The sequence below is a fragment of the Taudactylus pleione genome, unplaced genomic scaffold, assembly GCF_031769625.1.
Source record: "Taudactylus pleione unplaced genomic scaffold, aTauple2 ptg000619l, whole genome shotgun sequence".
In the NCBI taxonomy this organism is placed as follows: domain Eukaryota; kingdom Metazoa; phylum Chordata; class Amphibia; order Anura; family Myobatrachidae; genus Taudactylus; species Taudactylus pleione.
Window position 1 is genome coordinate 2,709,412 of NW_028285021.1, and position 23,175 is coordinate 2,732,586.

The following is a 23,175-nucleotide window of genomic DNA, read 5'->3' on the forward strand; positions in this document are numbered from 1 at the left end:
GACCGCACGGCCGCCTCGATGTTTGTCCACTGCGCATGCGCACGAGGGAGCCGGCTCCTTCGTGCGCATGCGTGAGACCAGCTACGACCGACAGCGCCCGTCGTAGCGGGTCTCTTTCCAAAGGGGGCGAGCTGTCGATGTTGATTGACAGCTCGCCCCGTTTGGAAGGCGGGCCGGGGGGGTGGCAGCCCAAATGGAGGCGTTCCCATGGGTTTGGGGGAGGCCCCACTGACATCACTAGTGATGTCAGTGGAGAGCTCCCGGATCTGACAGAGCCAGAAGCTCTCCGGGGCTTACGACAAGTGAGACCCTACCCTAGGGTCTCGTCGTAAGCCCCGATGGTCGCGATGGTCTATGACCATCGCGACCATCACCCTAGCGGTCGTTAGAGCAGCCTAACGACCGAAACAGAGGTTGTCCGGTCAGGATGCAAGCGGCCGTCCAGTTTCTGAGCGACCGCTTGCATCCTCCGACCGCCTCTGAATGAGCGCCTTAGTGTGGTCTCACATTGCAGGCACTTTTGATATCGTATCAATACAATGTATCATATCAGTACAGTGTGATTGAGGATATATTATAATAATGGGGCTCATGTAGAGTTTGATGCAAATTGACTTTGCGCTTTTGACCTTATGTGCTAAGTGAACCGGGAGGAGGGTTTTTAAGTACAGTGTTCAAGCAAACTGCATCTTGAAATGACCATAAGAGCAATGCATATGCACCTGTTTGGAGGCGGGTCACTAATGACAAAATATGAAATGATGTTGATGAACAGCGGTTGCTTCTTATTGGCTGAATGTGTCTGAATCCCTCGCACATATGCTAACACTGTAGTAACGTTAGTGTTATTGTCATTATTACAGTGATTCTTGCAATTGGTCCACTGCAATAAAGCATATTTCCATGTGATCTTTTAAAGAGGAAGGGAACAGATTGTGTATATTCAAATGTAATAAAAACTTTTATGTCTTTACGTCTTGGTCCAATCCTGTGACGTGGTAAATGTGGCTTTTTTTAGATATGTAATAATGCTGTAAGGACCAGTGGCAAACGCAGGATTCCCAGAGGGGGGTTTCCAAATGCTTAATTTTAGAGTGAGTGTGACCAGTCAATGAAGAGGGCAGAATTAGTACTTAACCAGTTTTCTACTTCAGGGTCCATAGGGGTCCACAGGGTGACCTTGGGGTATAGCTGGATCCTGGATCCTCGGGCACCACGGAGTTAAAGCTTTCAGCTGCTCCCAGGATGCACTTGGGTCCAACCTCCCCTATACCCCGCCCCCGAGCCACAGGTACCTCAGTTTAAGATGGTGCCTGGCCGGAGTCGGGTCACCCTGCGGGGGGGGGGCTGCAGGAGCAGCCCCCTAAAGCTTTTTATTTTAACTTAGTTAATTTTTTTTTTTTTACTATAGTTTTTTTCTCCAGAGCGGCAGCGATGGGCTGTCTGTACAGACGCCCACGCTGCCGCTCCTTCTCCCTGCTGGCGCCGCGACGCCAGCACTGAACTGGGGATCGCGGCGGGGGAAGCCAGAGTCTGTACTAGCCGGACTCTGGCTTCCCCCGGGACTGCTGCCGGAAGACGCCGGGGAGATTAAGGCAAGCCGCGCACCGCTGATTAGCGGCGGTGCGCGGGTTCCTTGTAAATGCAGTCCCATGCCCCCGGTCTAGGGGACAGACCGGGGGCACTAGCGCTGGCGGCGGGCCCCCCCTCCAGCGGAGGCATACCCCGCCAGACCACTAGACCACCAGGGTAAAGTATGCGGCAAGCGGGATGCCGGAAACCCGGGGGTTAAATATGCTAGCCAGGGGAGGAAGCCTTCCCTGTCTAGCGGCTCCTCCCCTCAGCTCAGCGCGCCTTTCAGCACGGAGTCTGGCGTCGCTGAGCTGCAGATTACTCGGTCACTCCTCCTCTGAGGCCTCCAGCGGCCATTTTTTTACTGGCAGCGCAGATCTTCAGGGAGCACGCGGACCGGTCCCCCTGTGTACCTCTCCCCCGACAAGGACAGTGTACACAGCACTATAGCCCTCCCAGACACTGAATCTGGGAGGTTGATTGTAGTGGAAAGGTGCAGTGAGTATATCTTCTGCATGGTATGTGACTTTTGCTAGTGCTGCCTTTCTGTGTCTTTTTTCTACTTACTGTCAGCTTATACCTATCCCTTTCCTTCTCCTACAAGCCCTACAGGTGTGCGGGGGAAGGGTGTTTCGACCTCACCTATATAAATCACGTATTTGTGAGGTCCGTCACATACAGTTGTGTGCTACACAGTACCATATTGTGGGCTGTTGTTCAGCACACTGGTGAGTGCGCACGTTTTCTTCCTAAGTCATGTCTGAGGAGGAGATTGAGCACTCCGGGGCTCCGGTATTGTTCTCCTGCAGGCGTTGTTCTGCAGGAGTGGATAGGGAAGATTTGTCACAGGACGGCCTGTGCGGACGGTGCCAGGCGCTCCCTGGTATGTGTAAACCTCCCATGTCGCAGGAGCCACCATGGGCGATGTTTTCCCAGGTGCTGTTGTCCATTGCGGACCGTCTGTCGGTCCCGACTGCCGCTCCCAGGGCTGCCATCAGAAATGATGGGGCCCGGTACTGACAAAATAGACAGGGCCCCCCCCCCCGGGATGGGGGGCACAGAGCTGGGAAGGCTGGCTGGACTAGGTGGAAGGGGGGCACAGGGATGGAAAGGCTGGCTGGACTAGGTGGAAGGGGGGCACAGGGCTGGAAAGGCTGGCTGGACCAAAGGCAAATGCAGGGGGGGTTTCCGTCTGCCTGGAAACCCCCCTCCCCAGCCCACACCATGACCACAATAGAAATAGTAATATAATGGAATTTTACTAGTGCTGCATATTCTTCTCAGTATCATAAATGAAATAAATAGCACCACCTTTGGATCTTTTAACATGTATCAGCCAGTAATAAATACACCTGTGCACCAATTAGGGGATTTGGAAAACATGCACTGTTAGAGATGCACTGCTAAAAAAGCCCAATATTTACATATATGTCCAGGGCAGTGCTAGGTTCTTCTGCTACTCCCGCAGACTCCCGGACTTGCTCCCATGCCCAGGAATTGTGCCCACATCTAAAATAAAAACATTCAGCTCAGGCAGGATGACCCTACTGCTGTATTTAATGGGTTACTGTGATCTCTGGTCCTGTATATGCTGGAATTATGACACACAATGACGTATATTAAAGCTGGATAAGTGGTAATTATGCCCTCTTCATGGACTGGCCACACTCACTCTAAAATCAGGCATTTGGAAACCCCCCTCTAGAAATCCTGCGTTTGCCACTGCTGGACTAGGGGGGGGGGGGCACAGGGCTGTCTGGATTAGGGGAGGGCACAGGACTGGGAAGATTGGCTGGACTAGGGGGGGTACAGGGCTGGGAAGAATGGATGGACTAGTGGGGGAGGCACGGAGCTGGGAAGGCTGGCTGGAGTAGAGGAGGGATAGGACAGACAAGGATGGCCGGACTGGGAAGGGTGCGCAGGGAAGGCTGGCTGTACTATAAAGCGGGTGCAGGGAAGGCAGGGAAGGGTCAGAATGCTTACTTGTCACTGGCAGCCAGTCAGGCATGGAGGAAACCGGGCCTGGATGTCAGCATTGTGGATTGCATCGGCAGCCAGGGAGAAGAAAACGTGCCGGCGTCATTTTAAATACGGCGTTGGCCGCGAGCCAATCACAGCTCGCGGACCTGCAGCCAATCAGAAGAGTCTGCTGCTGATTGGCTGCTGGTCCGCGAGCTGTGATTGGCTTGCGGCTGGCAATTTATGGAATGCTGCCTGCGCGCTGTTTCTTTTTCCTGGCTGCCAGTAAATTAATGATTGATCCCCACCCAGGGGCGTTTTAAGAAAGGAGGGGGCCCGGGTGCAGACTCAGTGTGGGCCCCCTCCTCTATCTAGCGGTGGTGCAGAGGGTGGTGCAGCAGTGCCATAATATACTGCTCATGCGCAGATCTCTGCGAAAATGGCACCCGCGCCATTTCCCCGGGGATAGCATTACTGAGCATGCGCGAGTCACCGTGAAAATGCCCGCCACCATTTTCCCAGTGTCTGTTGCTGCTCTGCAGCCCTGGACCGGAGAAGCACTACTGGAGACGATGGACAGATACGTACAGTGTCGGACTGGGGCATGAAGGGCCCACCAGGAAAATGGTACAGGAGGTTCCCGCTGAAGGTAGAAGCTAGTGGAGAATGGCTTGGTTAGAAGGGGGTGGTGGTGAAGGGAACAGTGTTCTCTTACTGAAATCTCTACCCTAAATCTGCCAATATGTCCCCAGAATATAATACAAAAGGATTAACAAAACAGCCACAGATGGGTGCACACACAAGAACCACATGCCTGCACTGACAGGGACATAGGTACGCCCATATCCTCACGGATAGTTGCACAAGTACGCCCATGCCTGTACAGACAAGGGCACACACAGGTAAGCACATGCCCACGCAGACCTGGGCACACGCAGGTGACCACATGCCAGCATAGACAGGGGCACAGGTAAGCCTATGTCCGTACAAAAAGGGGCACAAATAAGCCCATGCCCATCCAATGGACACAGGTAAGCCCATGCAGATAGGGGCTCAGGTAACCCATGCCTGCACTTACAGAAGTACAATGTACAGGTAAACACAACACACTACTGTACAAGAAACTGATAACCCCAGAACGACACAGCCCCCTCCCCATTCTACAGTCTAATAATCAAGGTAATAGGGGATATGAATGGTGATGGCTCTTCCGCTTTATAGTAAAGCCAAACAGCAGAAAGTTTGTGTTATAATATATACAATTCTATAAATGCATGTATATGGGACATTTTTATAATTATAACTTTTCCAATATCTAATATGCTGTGTTGCTGTATTTATGGAATGACTACTCCAGCTAGATGAGACAGTTTATGGACTGAGTGCTGTCACACCACACAGCACAGCACATATGTATACACATATCTTCTAGTCCCAGCACACACAATGAGGTCTCAGCACTCATGCATACACACCCATGTAGTCCCAGTACACATACACACACATGGAGTTCCAGCACACACGTGCAGTCTAGCTAGGCACATACACACAGCAGAAGTTAGCAGCAGGGGTAGACAGCAGCCCTCACTAGGGAACTACTGTAGTCAGCACTTATCTTTAACCCTTTCCTAGGCTTTGCTTGCAAGAGGGGAGAGAGGTGGCCAGATGGGAGCTTGCTGCAGAGATAGACTACCTGCCCCTGTGTATGCATATGGCAACTACACCAGACTCCCGGCATTCTTTGTATCAGAAATAGGACGTTCCGCAGGGGCTGCTGGGAAATGAAGTCCCTTTCACTTTTGTGACCACTGGTCACAGAGATAGAAGGGACTATGTTTCCCAGCAGCCCCTGCGGAACGTCCTTTGGTTGATGCAAAGGATTGCTGGCAATTCACATGACTGCATGCTCGGAAAAGCACTCCAGTCCAGCTCAGTGCAAAGTGCACAATACTCAATGGAGCCATCGTAGACATAGGATAGGCCCCGCCCACCCGCGTTCGTGGGTGTGGCTTTAAACAGTCCGAGCCCCTGGGTATGTATAAAGAGTTTATGGGTGCAGGGTGTGCACCCATCATAGATATACCCCTGTCCCCACCGCTGACATCCGGGCCCCCTCTCTCTCCGGGCCCGGGACTACAGGCCCGGCAGTCCCCCCCTGATGGCGGCCCTGGCCGCCCCTACTAGGGCGTTGCCTCTGCCTGTCATCCCCCATTCCCCGGGTGTCCCACAATTATTGCAGACTCCCCCGGGGTCTCAGCCTGTTGGTCCCTATGCGGGGTTTCCAATGTATATTCAGTCCACCCCTGTGGCACAGCAGGCTGTGGTGCCGTTTCAGGGTCCTGTGGCAGCTCCTCCACCCTGGGTGGATGCGCTTTCCCACACTGTCCAAGATTTGGCGGCAGCATCTTCGGCTTTTCAGTCGATGTTGCGCAGTGACGTGCCCTCCAGGGCGTCTAAACGCTCAGTCATGGCGCAGGCTGCGCATCTTTCGGATTCTGAGGGGTCCTCGGATGATGGTGAGGTGCAGGATGACTCAGCCTCAGATGCCTCAGTCCAGGAGGTAGACACTAAGTCTTCCATCAATGTGCGGGCTCTGGTTAAGGCAGTGCGGGCCACTCTTCTGATTGAGGATGAGGCACCCGCTCCCAAGTCGAGGTATCCTAGTTTTAAAAAAGCTAAGGTTACTTCTGCAGCGTTCCCCTTGTCTGATCAGTTGACTGATCACATGGCGGTGGCCTGGCAGACACCCAGTAAGCGTTTCCTGCCACAGACACGCTTGGCGTCCAATTATCCATTCCCGGAAGCGCATTGTAAGAAATGGGGAACTCCGCCTGCAGTCGATTCTCATGTAACACGCCTCATCAGGAGTGCTACTTTGCCATTGCCGTCTATATCCTCGCTGAAGGATCCTACGGACAGGAAGGTGGAGACTTGTCTAAAGTCTATTTATTCTCTCTCAGGGGCTGTAGCCCGGCCGTCCATGGACATCTCCTGGGTGGCCAAGGCCATTGAGGGGTGGGCCAACGCCTTGGAGGACACGTTTACGGATGAAGCTCCAGACGTCCAGAGGGCGTTGTTAGGACAGATGAGAGATGCCGCCTCCTACATTGGAGAAGCATCGTTGGATGCTAGCCTGTTGACCTCTATGGTTTCGGCGGCAGAAGTGTCTGCTCGTAGATCCTTGTGGTTGCGGTCTTGGAGAGCAGACGCGGATTCAAAGAAAGGCTTGGAGGCCTTACCTTTTAATGGAGAATTACTATTTGGTCCGGACCTGGACAAAATAGTAGATACCCTGGCGAAATCCAAGTCAGCCTTCCTCCCTTCAGCTACTACACCTGCTAAGGTCCGGAGCTCGGCCTTTCGTTCCTTTCGGGTTCAGGGCAAGGCAAAGGGTCAGTCCTTCCCGAGGCAGTCCGCACCCAAGACCGCCTCAAAGCCAAAGAAGCAAGCCTGGAGTGCTAGGCGCCCTTCTTCCAAGCAAGAAGATAAGCCTTCTGCGTGATGGGACGGGCCTTCCTCTGGGGGACCCCAGAGTGGGAGGCCGACTTCTTCAATTCGCCCAGTGCTGGCACAATACCACCACGGATGCCTGGGTGCGAGAAGTGGTCTCCCAGGGGTACGCCCTGTTCTTTCGGCACAGGCCGCCTGGCCAGTTTTTTTGCACAAGTCCTTCTCAGGACAAAACCAAGGCCTTGCAGGTTCAGGAAGCCATAGAGGCCTTGCTAACGGCGGGGGTCATTATACCCGTGCCACAGTCTCAACGTGGGATGGGGTATTACTCTACGCTGTTTCTGGTGCAGAAACCCAATGGCTCTCATCGCCCCATCCTCAATTTGAAGTCCCTGACCAGGTTTCTCAGGGTTCCCAAATTCAGGATGTTAACTTTGCGTTCCATCATTCTGGCGATGGAACCAGGGGACTATATGGTCTCCCTGGATATCCAGGACGCCTACCTCCATGTGCCTATAGCAACATCGCACCAACGGTTTCTGCGGTTTGCTATTCTCCACAACCACTACCAATTCAGGGCTCTACCCTTTGGTCTCTCCACGGCACCAAGGGTATTTACCAAGGTGATGGCGGTCATGGCGGCTCATCTTCGGAGCCAGGGAATACGGTTGCTACCGTATCTAGACGACCTCCTCTTGCTGGCAAGCTCCCCGGAGGTACTGATCCAGCATCTCCACCTGACGGTCGCTTGTCTACAGGTGCACGGCTGGTTGATCAACTGGAAGAAGTCCTCCCTCATCCCATCACAGCGGATGGTTCATTTGGGGGCCCTGCTGGACTCTCGTCAGCAACGGATTTTTCTGACTCCAGAGAAGATCTCCTCCTTACAGCTGCGGATTCACAGTTGTCTGAGCAGTGGCAGAGTGTCGGTGCACTCAGCGATGAGAGTTTTGGGGTCCATGGTGTCGGCATTCGACATGGTGGAGTTTGCCCAGTTCCATTCCAGGCCCCTGCAGGGGCTGATTCTTTCGGAATGGAACGGATTGCCACACAGGATCCGCTCTCAGATGCTGGTGTTGTCCTCGGAGGTGCGTCTGTCCCTAGCCTGGTGGCTGCAGATAGCTCATCTCCTAGAGGGGCGCCCCTTTTGGATCCCGGAATGGGTTCTGCTCACGACAGATGCCAGTCTCCGGGGTTGGGGGGCGGTGACAGGCTCCTTGTCACTTCAGGGTCGTTGGTCGGCGGAGGAAGCACTTCTTCCCATCAACATCCTGGAACTGCGGGCAGTATACAGAGCCCTGCAGTTGTCCGGCACCGCTCTTCACGGAAGGGCCGTTCAGGTGCAGTCAGACGACGCCACCACGGTGGCGTACATCAATCACCAGGGAGGGACTCGCAGTCGAGCTGCGATGTCGGAGGTGCCCCGCGTCCTGGCTTGGGCGGAGCGCTATCTTCCAGCTCTCTCTGCAGTTTTCATCCCAGGAGTCCTCATTTGGGAGGCAGACTTCCTCAGTCGTTACGACGTGCATCCCGGGGAATGGTCGCTTCATCCAGAGGTATTCCAACTACTCGTGGACAAGTGGGGGCTGCCAGAGCTGGACCTGATGGCGTCCCATCACAATCACAAGCTGCCTGTGTACGGGTCAAGGACAAGGGACGCAGGCGCAAGTCTGATAGACGCGCTGTCGGTGAAATGGCTGTTTCAACTGGCTTACTTGTTCCCTCCGATATCTCTGCTGCCTCGGGTCCTGCGCAAGTTCAAACAGGACGGAGGCACACTGATCCTGGTGGCCCCAGCGTGGCCCAGAAGGCCGTGGTACTCCGATCTGCGGAGCCTGTCCATCGACGCTCCGTACCTCCTACCTCAACGGCGGGACCTGTTGTCTCAGGGGCCCTGTCTTCACCCGGATCTGGGTCGACTATCTTTGACGGCGTGGCTCTTGAGACAGCCGTCCTGAGATCTCGGGGCTTTTCTAGCTCCGTTATTACCACCATGCTGAGGGCGCGCAAGCCTGCTTCCGCGAGGATCTATCACAGAGTGTGGCACACTTTCTTTCAGTGGTGCGAGGCCAGAAACTATGATCCCCAGGTGTTCCGGGTTTCGCGTATTCTGGCTTTCCTTCAGTCGGGTTTGGACTTAGGATTACGTCTTTCTTCGCTGAAGGTGCACGTGTCTGCTCTGTCGGTGTGGTTCCAGCGCAGGATCGCTGCTATGCCAGACGTACACACCTTTTTCCAGGGAGTTTTGAGAATCCAGCCTCCCTTTGTGCCACCTGTGGCCCCGTGGGATTTGGCGGTGGTTCTTCGGGCCTTACAGGGTCCGCCTTTTGAGCCCTTGGAGTCAGTGGAGTTCAAGTGGCTAACTTTTAAAACTGTTTTCCTCTTGGCAATTGCTTCTGCCAGGAGGGTTTCAGATTTGGGGGCGCTTTCTTGTCATCCCCCTTTTCTGATTTTCATCAGGACAGAGCGGTGCTTCGCACTCGTCCTGAGTTCCTGATTAAGGTGGTTTCCAGGTTCCACATTAATCAGGAAATTGTTGTACCAGCCTTTCAGTCGCCTGATCTTTCGGCTGGGGAGGCTTCCTTAGACGTTGTCCGTGCACTCCAGGTTTATGTGGACCGGACTAGTTCTGTGAGGAAGTCGGATTCTTTGTTTATCCTCTTTGGTTTTCACAAGAGGGGTTGGCCTGCCAACAAACAGACTCTAGCCCGTTGGCTTCGTTCTGTTATTATTGAGGCTTATATGCAGGAGGGTTTACCTGTTCCAGCCTCTGTTAAGGCTCATTCCACTCGGTCTGTGGGCCCTTCTTGGGCTGCTAGCCGTGGCGCCTCTGCTATTCAGCTCTGTAAGGCGGCCACCTGGTCTTCCATTCAGACCTTTTTGAGGTTCTATGCGTTTGACACCTTTGCCTCTTAGGATGCATCCTTTGGGCGCCGGGTTCTCCTATCAGCACAGGAGCGTCCCCGCCCTTAGTTGGACTGCTTTGGGACATCCTCAAGGTCACCCTGTGGACCCCTATGGACCCTGAAGTAGAAAACAAGAGATATGGTAAGAACTTACCTTTGTTATCTCTGTTTCTACGAAGTCCATAGGGTCCACAGGGCACCCGCCCTGACGCACCTGGCTTCATATGGGCTCTGTGACTGGTCACCGGTTTTCCGTCTCCCATTTCTGTGAGTATGGTTCTTGTGTGTTCCAGTCTTCCTTCTCTCTGTTTCGTCTCCTCCTCCGACCTGGGCTGCTTACCAACTGAGGTGCCTGTGGCTCGGGGGCGGGGTATAGGGGAGGTTGGACCCAAGTGCATCCTGGGAGCAGCTGAAAGCTTTAACTCCGTGGTGCCCGAGGATCCAGGATCCAGCTATACCCCAAGGTCACCCTGTGGACCCTATGGACTTCGTAGAAACAGAGATAACAAAGGTAAGTTCTTACCATATCTCTTGTTTTAATATGCGTCATACAAAGTGTATTGTGTGTAATAATTCCAGCATATACAGGACCAGCAATCACAGTAAGCCATTATATGCGCCAGGAAGCGATCCTGCCTGAGCTAGATGTATTTATTTTAGACGTGAGCATCATTCCAGACTATAGGAGCAAGTCTGGGAGCCTGGAGGAGCAGCAGAAGAACCTAGCACTGCCCTAGACATACTGTATATATACATATTGGGCTCTATAGCAGTGCATCTCTAACAGTGCATGTTTTCCAGATGTTCTAGTTGGTGCACAGGTTATTTATTATTGGCTGATACATGTTAAAACATCCACAGGTGGTGCTAATTATTTAATTTGTGATACTGAGAAGAACATGCAGCACTAGTAACAATCTATTATATTATTATTTTCTATTGTGGTCATGGTGTGGGCTGGGGAGGGGGGGTTTCCAGGCAGACGGAAACCCCCCCTGCGTTTGCCTATGAGGACTGGTTCTGTATAGTTTATGAATTGTCTACAGTAATTTCAATATTTACTACTAGCATTTTGCCAAACCTGTCACCCAGGCGCATATATAACTGTAGCCTCCAGGATTAAAGGAGGCACATAGCAGGGGTGCAGAGAGATGGTGGGAGTGGGTACTACTTACGCGAGGGCCCTGGTCGCCGACCCCTCCCCCCCACTGCTCTGCCCACAACCGCTGGCCGCTCCTGTATAGCAGCGCAGTGGCACATCAGGCAGTGTAAGAGTGAGACCAATGATGCAGCATTCTCCTCGCTACGCCCGATGTGCCGCTGCAGGTGCTATACAGGTGCGGCCAGCCATAGTGCACAGAGAGGAGGCTACAGGTGGGGGTGATCGCAGAGTATGGGCCCATCGCATTTCTCTATGGCCTTGCGCCAGGGGCTGGCTGGCAACATTTAGCCTGGGGGGCAAATACATGCAAGCGGCCCTGGCAGGGAAGTAGCGTGTAGCCTGTAGCACCCCCCCCCCCTCAAGTGTTCCAGGGAGGGGGCAGGTCCATATGGGATTAATGTCAAGTAAAAATAAAGATTAGGGGCAGCCTCCTGTAGTGGTGCCCATATGCAGTGCCCCCGGAGCGGACCCCCTTATGCAGGCCTCCAGTAGTGTCCCCAGTAGTGATCCCCCCCTATGCAGTGCCCCTTATACAGTGCCCCCAGTAGTGGTCCCCCCTATGCAGTGCCCCTTGTGCCCCCAGTAGTAAGCCTCTTATACAGTGCCCCCAGTAGTGGTCCCCCCCTGTGCAGTGCCCCTTGTGCCCCCAGTAGTAAGCCCCTTATATAGTGCCCACTGTACAGTGATCCTTATATAGTGCCCCCATTAGCAGTCCACCCCCCATGCAGTGCCCCCAATAGTGGTAACCCTTATGCAGTGCCCCTTAAATAGTGGCCCCAGTTATAGTCTCCCCCCTATGCAGTACCCCCAGTATCGCCCTTTATATAGAGCCACCAGCAGCGGTCCCACAATGCAGTGCCCCCAGTGGTAGTCCCCTCCCCCCTATGCAGTGGCCCCAGTGGTAGTCCCCTCCCTCCTATGCAGTGCCCCTAGTAGTAGTCCCCTCCCCTTTGTAGTGCCCCTAGTAGTAGTCCCCCCCTGTAGTGCCCCCAGTAGTAGTCCCCAGTAGTGGACTCCCCCTTGCAGTGCTGCCAGTAGTAGTCCTCCCCCTTGTAGGGCCCCCAGTAGTGGTCTCCCCCCTTGTAGTGACCATAGTAGTAGTCCCCTACCCCCCCTGTAGTGCCCCAGTAGTGGTCTCCCTTCTTGTAGGGCCCCCAGTAGTGGTCTCCCCCCCTTGTAGTGCCCGCCTCTCCCCCCCAGTAGACACACATAAAAAAAAATAAACACTTACCTGAATCCCCGCTCCCGCCGCCGCCATCCGCTCCTTCGTCTGTCCTCCCAGGCCGGCCCGCTCTGCATTATGGGAGAGACGTCATTACCCACTGCAGGAGCCGGAAGATGGAGCGGCCCCGGCAGTGGGCACAGCAGCAATCAGTGACAGTCTGACAGACTCTCATTGGCTGCCACTCAAAACAAACACACAGCTGTCGGCGCCGGTGGCTGTGTGTTTGTCAGTCACTGTGTAGCGCTGACCGAACTCCGTTCGGTCAGCGCTACATGCACGGTGCAGGCAGTTGTGTCACAGAGACACAGACTGCCCGCAGCCCGCATGGCGCTGCTGCCCGGGGGACACATGGCACCCTGCCCCCCGGCCCAGCTCGCCTCTGCCTTGCGCCTATGTTATCATTGCCAAGCTGCGCCTTTTTCTGGGCTGCCTTTTTTGACTACGATTTAGACGCAAATCCCGTCCAATTCTGCATGAGCCCCAATATGTTTACGGTTAATCAGATGGGATCCATTGTCTTTAGCTGTGCAGTGTTGATAACTAGGGGCTGATTCTGAGTTGCATCTGTATCTTTGTGACTTTGTGTGACTTATGCAAATGCCACTACAAGCCCTTACCTAGTGTACAGCCATGCGTGTGACTGTGTAAGGACTGAGTCACCCACTCCCAGCATGACGGCACCATCGGTCCCACCATCAATACCAGCACCAGCCCCATAGCTTCATCAGAGTATGGCCTCCAATGTGAACGATTGTGCGTCTAAGTTCAGAAACGCTACAGCGACACGCCTGCTGCCTGCACTCCCATAGCACGCCCATAAGACGGACCATCTTGGTGCGTCTGAATCGCCACCTCCCAGTCATTGCACGGGAATACCCTGCACGTTTCCTATACATTGCTGATACCATGCTCCTTCTCAACTGCGGCTCTGTGCGCATGCCGGCTAAAACATCATATTAAACACATACTGTACACCTTTCATATGTGTCTCTACTTGGCAATTACAGTTGATTGTACAGTTTTCAACTGTGTTATAATGCAGTAAGCACACTGAAATGGAACATACGTATAGCGTTACAGATATCAAACACCTGTAATAACGCAAATAGTTACAGCTTCACAATAATATTCAGTTTCACAGCTGTGTAATAAGTGTTATAAACACATGACAATCTCATAATATTAATGCCAGTTTGTATGGAACCTAAGCACTTTTTTTTCCTGAGACACTTGTCACCAGTTCTTAGATACAGAAGTGTTTTGGGTTTTTATGAATATTTATTAATAACATTTACTATTTCAGAAACAGCACTTTCTGTGTGTGTATATATACAGTCAGGTGCATAAATATTGGGACATTGGCCCTCATTCAGAGCCACTCGCTAGCGGCAGTACGCTCGTTCCGAGCGATGTTCACACATCTGCGCATGCGTACGGATCGTTATACGCATGTGCGAACCAGTCAGTGCAGCCGAAATTCATGTGCTCGCAATATAGCGAATGCCTGCTATTTTGAGTGACAGAATGAGGCGTATGTGGGTGGTAACAGGGGAAGGTGCTTGAAAACGGGGAGTGGAGATCAGAACGCAGGCGTGCTTAAAGGTCAAAACGGGCGTTTTATGGGTGTGCATAATTAATACAGCAGCGTCATTGACCACGTCACTGGGTTATTTTATACCCAGAACTGCTCGCAAGATTGTGGTAGCAAAAACCAACCACAAGAATAGCGAGCAGTTCATACGCTGGTCGATGTACTCGATTAATCTAATAAATAGCGGACATGACGTATGGTGCGAGCGGCCAGGGGGCGTTTTTAACAAATAAACGAGCGTATGTTTTGCTCGCTCGTTCAGACTTAGAGGTGTGAACAGACTGCAATTTGCGAACGGATCATTTGAATAGCCACCCCTTGTTTTTGAACGAACGACCGCAAATAGCGAACGGCTCTGAATCAGGCCCATTGACAGAATTTTCATATTTTGGCCTCTATTCACCACCACAATGGCTTTGAAATGAAACAAACAAGATGTGCTTTAACTGCAGACTTTCAGATTTAATTTCAGGGTAATTATATCCAAATCAGGTGAACGGTGTGGGAATTACAACGGTTTCTATATGTGCCTCCCACTTTTTAAGGGGCCAAAAGTAATGGGACAAACTAAACAATGCTAAATCTAACTTTCACTTTTTAATACTTTGTTGCAAATCCTTTGCAGGCAATTAGAGCCTGAAGTCTGGAACGCATAGACATCACCAGACGCTGAAGTCTGGAACGCATAGACATCACCAGACGCTGGAATGCATAGACATCACCAGACGGTGGTGATGCTCTGCCAGGCCTCTACTGCAAATGTCTTCAGTTCCTGCTTGTTCTTGGGGCATTTTCCCTTCAGTTTTGTCTTCATCAAGTGAAATGCATGCTCAATCGGATTCAGGTCAGGGGATTGACTTGGCCATTGCATAACATTCCACTTTTTAGCCTTAAAAAACTCTTTGGTTGCTTTTGCAGTATGCTTCGGGTCATTGTCCATCTGCACTGTGAAGCGCCGTTGAGGCTCACCAATGGTTTACATCTTGTGGTGAACCCTCTATATTCATTCATGTGAAGTCTTCTCTTGATTGTTGACTTTGACACATATACACCTACCTCCTGGAGAGTGTTCTTGATTTGGCCAACTGTTGTGAAGGGGTTTTTCTTCACCAGGGAAATAATTCTTCTGTCATCCACCACAGTTGTTTTCCGTGGTCTTCCGGGTCTTTTGGTGTTGCTGAGCTCTCCGGTGTGTTCTTTCTTTTTAAGAATGTTCCAAACAGTTGATTTGGCCACACCTAATGTTTTTGCTATCTCTCTGATGGGTTTGTTTTGATTTTTAAGCCTAATGTTGGCTTGCTTCACTGATAGTGACAGCTCTTTGGATCTCATATTGAGAGTCGACAGCAACTGATTCCAAATGCAAATGTCACACCTAGAATCAGCTCCAGACCTTTACCTGCTTAATTGATAATGAAATAACGAGGGAATAGCCCACACCTATCCATGAAATAGCTTTGGAGTTGATAGTCCCATTACTTTTGGCCCCTTAAAAAGTGAGAGGCACATATTGAAACCGTTGTAATTCCTACACCATTCACCTGATTTGGATGTAATTGCCCTCAAATTAAATCTGAAAGTCTGCAGTTAAAGCACATCTTGTTTGTTTCATTTCAAAGCCATTGTGGTGGTGAATAGATGCCCAAATATGAAAATTCTGTCAAGTCCCAATATTTATGCACCTGACTATATATATATATATATATATATATATATATATATAGTCAGGTGCATAAATATTATATATATATAGTGTGTGAAAAACACTGTAGTGTCCCCAGTTCACATTATGACACACAGTACCCCCAACGCTGGTGATGTAGCTGCATGTGGAGCTCCCCGTGTATGGGCACCCCAGGGCAACAACCCCGACTGCCCTGATTATTATTCGGCACTGCAGTTCAGAATCTCAATCTTGTAAACAGTATCTGCAGTTCTGGGAATGTATCACCATACACATTCCATGCAACTAGAAGCTCTGAGGGTGGGCCCGACATCCTCCATGTAATAGACGGGTGTTGGATATTGGATGCAATGGGAGGGAAATGGAAATGGCCAGTGGGATAACAATAGGACAGGGGAATAGGGAGCTAAGCTCTGGTGTTAAAGGTCAGGGACGGCTGGGGGGCAGTATGCTCTTGGATCTGGAAATCTGAGGAGCATCGGTTTTACTCTTTATTGCCTCTGCTGGGTCTTTGTTATTACTTTTCTCTGAATTGGAGTCTCATTGTTTTTTCCCCACCTACAGCTTATTGGTCCTTTTGTGTACCTGTATGTACAAGTTTTCCTGGCTTGCCCGCAGCTGCCTTTTCATTTGTTTAGCCTCATAACCTTTTACTCTGCCTAGTGTTTCCTGCTTTTGTTGTTTTACTGTTTTTTTTTGGGTGCCGACTTTGGAGTGGCTCGACATTGGGGGGGGATTCAGGGGCGTCGAGTAGTATAGGAGGCGTGGTAGTATATCACAGCCACACCCCCACTATACAATGCAGAGATTACCAGCATAGTGCAGTGGGTGCCGAGAAGGAGGGGGTGGGTACTAATTACCAAGGCTGATGCCGCTCCCCCTCCTTCTTACCTCACAGGCAGCCCAGCACATAGCAGCGTGTGTGCTGGGCTGCACTGCACTGGGAGATTGCTCGCGCAGCAGCAGCAGCAGTCTCCTCTGCCGGTGGGGGGGGAGGGGGAGTGATCACACTGATCGTGCCTCCCCTGCCTTTGCGCTGGGCTGAGGGGCTCACAGCACACCCCTCCCGAGAACGCAGATTCGTGCCGCTGCAAAAAAAAATGTTTTTGTGGTCACGCCTCTTGTGATTAGGTCACGCCCCCTTCCCCCCCGGACCAGCTCTCTCCTCAACTGGATACGATGACGTGATTCAGCATGAATCGCGTCATCTGCTGCCCGGCATGCCCACTTCACCAAGTAAGTAGGCGGCTAGGGGCTGGTGGCAGGAGTGCCACACGATTTTTGGGAGCATCCAAGCTCTTGCGGGACAGTAGGCAAGTATAGGTTACATGCCATGTAGGTGTGTCCCTCACTTCCGACGCACTCGACAAACCCTTATCCCATTCTCCTCCACTGAAATAGCCTTTTGTATGCTGTGCACCCCATGCAGAGCAGCATTGAAAGGGACATACTTCCAAGCCTTCCGAGCAGGACAAAGTTGCCAAATTATCCCACAGCTTATCAACTGGCGAAAAGCCTAGTTCCTATCTCTATGTAACGCTAGGTTTAAGGGACAGGGAGACCACCTCCATCCGAAGCCCAGATTTATCAAGGAGTGATATTCTTATTATCACTCGTTACTAATCTTAAATGGTGCTCCACCCAATCAGCTCCTAACTGTCATTTTTTCATACACATGACAGGAGCTGATTGGTTGGAGAGTGATAACAAGAATATCATTCATTCATTCATAAATCTAAGATTGATAAATTGCATTCTATATTGCTGCGGGTATCCAGTCACATGGACATTCATAATATCGACACCACAATGTCGGCATGGTTCACCACTACATTCTCAGATGTACAGATCTTCACAATGTCAACACCTGAAATGCCACTATGTGAAATGTCAACATTCTCAGAACGCTGACGGTTAGGGATAGGCGCATACATGCCTACCCTCCCAGAATTCTCGGGAGGCTCCCAATTTTTCGGGTAACCCCCCGGACCCCCGGTAGAGTAGGCACTTCTCCCGCATTCTGCCCACTTCCTAGTGAAGTGGGCAGAATTTCCATGACGATTGCGGGTCTACGTACAGGGGGCGGGGTTTAATGATGTGATTCTTAATAATTTGCGTAATTTGGCTCCGCCTATTTAAATTTGAGCCAATCGCGGCACTTTGCTGTGGGGCTTAATGACGCAAATGATCAGGCCTCGCCCCCGTCGCCACCCTTCTGCTTGTCTTGCCCGGGCATCTCCCGGGAACAGCAGTATAAAGGGAGGCAATTGTGGATAGGCACCGCCGGGAGGGTTAGGGTTAGGCTGCGGGGGCAGAGGAGTTAGGGTTAGGCTGCGGGGGCAGAGGAGTTAGGGTTAGGCTGCGGGGGCAGAGGAGTTAGGGCTAGGCTGTGGGGGCAGAGGAGTTAGGGTTAGGCTGCGGGGGCAGAGGAGTTAGGGTTAGGCTGCGGGGGCAGAGGAGTTAGGGTTAGGCTGCGGGGGCAGAGGAGTTAGGGTTAGGCTGCGGGGGCAGAGGAGTTAAGGTTAGGCTGGGGGGGCAGAGGAGTTAGGGTTAGGCTGCGAGGGCAGAGGAGTTAGGGTTAGGCTGTGGGGGCAGAGGAGTTAGGGTTAGGCTTTGCTATGAAACAAACAAACTGTTTTTGAGGCTCACCAATGGTTTACATCTTGTGGTGAACCCTCTATATTCACTCTTGTGAAGTCTTCTCTTGATTGTTGACTTTGACACATATACACCTACCTCCTGGAGAGTGTTCTTGATTGGCCAACTGTGAAGGGGTTTTTCCAGGGCCGGCCCTAGCCCAAATTTTTTGGTAAGCGAGTAGGTTTTTTGGCGCCCCCCCTATGCAGTGCCCGCGGTAGTGGTCCCCCCTGTGCAGTGCCCCTTGTGCCCCCATTAGTAAGCTTATACAGTGCCCCCAGTAGTAGTCCCCCCTTGTAGTAGTCCCCCCATTGTTGTGCCCCCTGTGGAGGTTTCCCCCCCATGTAGTGCCCCCAGTAGTAGTCCCCCCCAGTAGTAATCCTCCCTTCAAGTGCCCCCAGTAGTAGCCCCCCTTCAAGTGCCCCCAGTAGTAGTGCCCCCAATAGTAATCCCCCCTTCAAGTGCCCCCAGTAGTCCCCCCTTCTAATGCCCCCAGTAGTAATCCCCCCTTCAAATTCCCCCAGTAGTAATCCCCCCTTCAAGTACCCCCAGTAGTAATCCCCCTTCAAGTGCCCCAGTAGTAATCCCCCCTTCCTGTGCCCCCAGTAGTAATCCCCCCCTTCAAGTGCCCCCAGTAGTAATCCCCCCTTCCTGTGCCCCCAGTAGTAATCCCCCCCTTCAAGTGCCCCCAGTAGTAATCCCCCTTCAAGTGCCCCAGTAGTAATCCTCTCTTCTAGTGCCCCCTGTAATCCCCCTTCAAAGTTCCCCCAGTAGTAATCCCCCCTTCAAGTACCCCCAGTAGTAATCCCCCCTTCAAGTGCCCCAGTAGTAATCCCCCCTTCAAGTGCCCCAGTAGTAATCCCCCTTTCAAGTGCCCCCAGTAGTAATCCCCCCCTTCCTGTGCCCCCAGTAGTAATCCCCCCCTTCAAGTGCCCCCAGTAGTAATCCCCCTTCAAGTGCCCCAGTAGTAATCCTCCCTTCTAGTGCCCCATGTAATCCCCTTTCAAAGTTCCCCCAGTAGTAATCCCCCCTTCAAGTACCCTCAGTAGTAATCCCCCCTTCAAGTGCCCCAGTAGTAATCCCCCCTTCAAGTGCCCCCAGTAGTAATCCCCCCCTTCAAGTGCTCCAGTAGTAATCCCCCCTTCAAGTGCCCCCAGTAGTAATCCCCCCTTGTATCCCCCCCCCAGTAGAGAGACACGTTATAAAAAAAAACAAACAAAAAAACACTTACCTGCTCCCGCCGCCGATATCCGCTACTCCCGACCATTCTCCAGGGCCGCTTTGCATTATGGGAGAGACGTTGTCATGACGACGTCTCTCCCATTACCCACTGCGGGAGCCGGAAGATGGCTCCCGCAGTGGGAGCTACAGCAGCCGATGAGAGTCTGACAGACTCTCATCAGCTGCTGAAACAAACACACAGTTGCCGGCTCCGGCGGCTGTGTGTTTGGCACTGTGTAGCGCTGACCGAACTCCGTCCGGTCAGCGTTACACACGTGGTGCAGACTGTGTCACAGAGACACAGTCTGCACCACTGAAATCTGCATGGTCGCGGCCGCGGCGCCCTTCACTATGTGGCGCCTTACGCGGCCGCGTACCATGCGTGACCATAGAACCGGCCCTGGGTTTTTCTTCACCAGGGAAATAATTCTTCTGTCATCCACCACAGTTGTTTTCCGTGGTCTTCCGGGTCTTTTGGTGTTGCTGAGCTCTCCGGTGCGTTCTTTCTTTTTAAGAATGTTCCAAACAGTTGATTTGGCCACACCTAATGTTTTTGCTATCTCTCTGATGGGTTTGTTTTGATTTTTCAGCCTAATGATGGCTTGCTTCCCTGATAGTGACAGCTCTTTGGATCTCATATTGAGAGTCGACAGCAACTGATTCCAAATGCAAATGTCACACCTAGAATCAACTCCAGACCTTTTACCTGCTTAATTGATAATGAAATAACGAGGGAATAGCCCACACCTGTCCATGAAATAGCTTTTGAGTTGATAGTCCCATTACTTTTGGCCCCTTAAAAAGTGGGAGGCACATATTGAAACTGTTGTAATTCCTACACCGTTCACCTGATTTGGATGTAATTACCCTCAAATTAAATCTGAAAGTCTGCAGTTAAAGCACATCTTGTTTGTTTCATTTCAAAGCCATTGTGGTGGTGAATAGAGGCCAAAATATGAAAATTCTGTCAATGTCCCAATATTTATGCACCTGACATGATAATGTCGACCTGGTCACTGTCAAAATGCTACGCATGTCGGTAGTTCGACCATAAATACATTCTCATGTTGACATGAGCACTGTTGACCTAATACACCACACCCATTGCTGCGACATGCAGGGACGGAGCACAGCCACCGACCGACCAATGGTAAATAGAGCCCTTAGTGTAACACGCACACCAAAAACAAACAGGTGACAAATCACAAAATAAAAAAACCCAACAGGACAGCTTTCAGGAATCATTATTTGAAAATGACTTATTCCTTTCACCTTGTCAGTCCCCGCTCTACTCTGGTCATCATTATGGAAGTGCCAAGTCATTTATAGATGATCTGCGGTCAGATACACTGGTGTATACTGTTTACCAGTGGCAAATGCAACTCAATTCTTTTACTCCTCAGGAGATCAGGTTCCTGAAATCCAGGATGATTGCTATATTTGCTCTGCAAATGGAGCCATTTTCTTATTTCCCGAATATTCTTCAGTTCCCAGGCTTTAAAAATTCACAGCAGTTTATGCATTCATTCTTCTGCACTTCCTTTACCAAGATCTGGCACCTGCTCAATATCTAATTGTGTTAATATACATTGACCATATGCTGAGCCGAATACATTGGTCTGACATTGGAGCAAACATGTGTTGAGAGGAAGGCGCTGGTCTGAGACTGGCTGTATTTCTAGCTTTGCGAGCCATAATTATTCTCTCCTGGAATCCTAATGCAGTACAGTTGGAAGAAAAAGGACCTGATTCAGACCCGCTCGCTGGATGCGATCGCTCGCCCCCAGCGTATGCATATTCGGCTAAGTGACGGCATGGCAGGCGCTCGCTCGGAAAGGCATAAGCACGCCCACTTTGTATTGGCGAGCGATCACTTTGTGTCTATAGACGCCCATTAGTTTATGTAGATGCCCACTAGCGCACGTCATCTCCAGGAAGTGTATTAAAACATTGGTACATCGAGGACAATCGGAAGCGATCGCAGCGCTTGTGATTGCCTTACCCTACCGCAAGCACTGCGAGGACTTCAGTGTATAAAACAGGCATGTGACGTGTACTATGATGCTGCCTGTTAATTATGCACGCCTCTGAAACGGCGTTGACACACTCAGGCACACCTGCATTCACACCTCCACTCCCCTGTTATTAGTGTCCTGCCCCTGTTACCACCCACAAACGGCCTCTCCTGTCACTCATTACACTGGGCTGTCTTTGCTGGGCGAGCGAGCGGATTCCGACCGTTCTGAGTAGTTTGCGCATGTGTAGAACGAAGCCTGCACATGCGTGGTTGCTTAACATCGGTCGCGTACGAGCGAGCGGCCGCTTGCGAACAGGTCTGAATGAGCTCAAAAGTCAGCCACAAGATTATATTACTATATGTTTTATGTTGGCATATGAACTGAATTCATTGAACTCTCAGTGTAAAGCACTCTAATGTTGTTACTGACTTTAGTACCCAATAACAGGAAAAACACCCTTGTACTCCCATGCATGGGTGTAACTACCATAGGTGTAAGGGGTGCAGCTGCTATGGAGCCCAGAGCTTAGAAGGGCCCATCTTCCTTGTAATAGTTACATGTGTTATATAAAACCATTGAGTGGTACATACGGGCCCTTACAAACTTTTGCTATGAGGCCTTCGAATACCTAATTACACCCCTGCTCCCAGGCAGGGATCCTAGCACTAGAGGATCATGGATTGCAGAAATGTAGGAAGGGGGATAGCAACATGAGTTTTCAAGTAACTGCTCTGTTATTGTGAATCATGTATCCCCTCTGGTGCACTTTATAGTACCAGATCTCCTCATACTTTCCTATTCTCCTGGGCTGCCGGGAGCCTCCCGAAAATCGGGTGCAGCTCCCGGCACCCCAGCACGAGTGGGCAAGTCCCCCGGAATGGCGGCCACTCCCAGGGGTGCGATGACACGATTTACGCTGAATCGCGTCATTTAGCCCAGCCCTCTGCTTTATAATACCTGTAATATATGCATTATAAAGCGGTGGGCGGGGCCACGATCTAGTTGGCACGCCCCCTCTCCACCTGCTCAAACCGCCCCTATCCTCCCTGCTGCACCAACCTGGCAGCCTTCTCCCAGAGGGGACTGCCCAAATGTCGGTAAGTATGGATCTCCTCCTTTAGAAGCCATTACCTACTATTCATTATTAATGGTTCTGAGAGGCAGCAACATGTGACTCTTCTGCTCTTATCTCAGTATTACTATAAGTTATCACTGTTACACTTATCTACTGCTTCTCTTATGGGGCAACGTTAGGCAGCTGTCTCAGGGATCAGGTTTATAGAAGAAACTATAGGAAAAGTTTAAATATACCAGTTTATCTGGTGAAAAAAAAACATATTTTTTGGATTAGTGTGACATAATTTGCCTTATATTGTGTACAATATATATATATATATATATATATATATATATACTGTACAGTACAAATAGTCACTTCTGGCTCAATCCTGATAATGACATAAAAATAAAGTCACTTCATTATTAACGCACTCTGTGGTTTTGTGTCATAAGGGCTACTACCTATGCTGCTGTTTCAATTAAAATCAGAGTATTCTCCTAGTTCCTTGACCAGTATTAATGTATTCAGCCTGCAATCTTGAGTCTTACTGAAGTCTGGGTCTGCTAATTGGTTTATAATCTGCAGTAAGTAAGAATTCATTATAGCCAATGTGTTCATAGTATCAGTGATATTAAGCAGAAAGCCCATCTTTCTTGTTTCATACGTCGGGAAAAATAGAAACCGTACTTA

The 23,175-nt window shown here is 51.0% G+C and overlaps 1 protein-coding gene across 6 annotated transcripts in view; it reads left to right on the forward strand.

Moving 5' to 3' along the window:
* The window catches only part of SYT7 (synaptotagmin 7), a 412,892-nt gene that overhangs the window by 356,323 nt on the left and 33,394 nt on the right, over positions 1–23,175 (forward strand). The gene's annotated exons all lie outside the window — the stretch shown is intronic.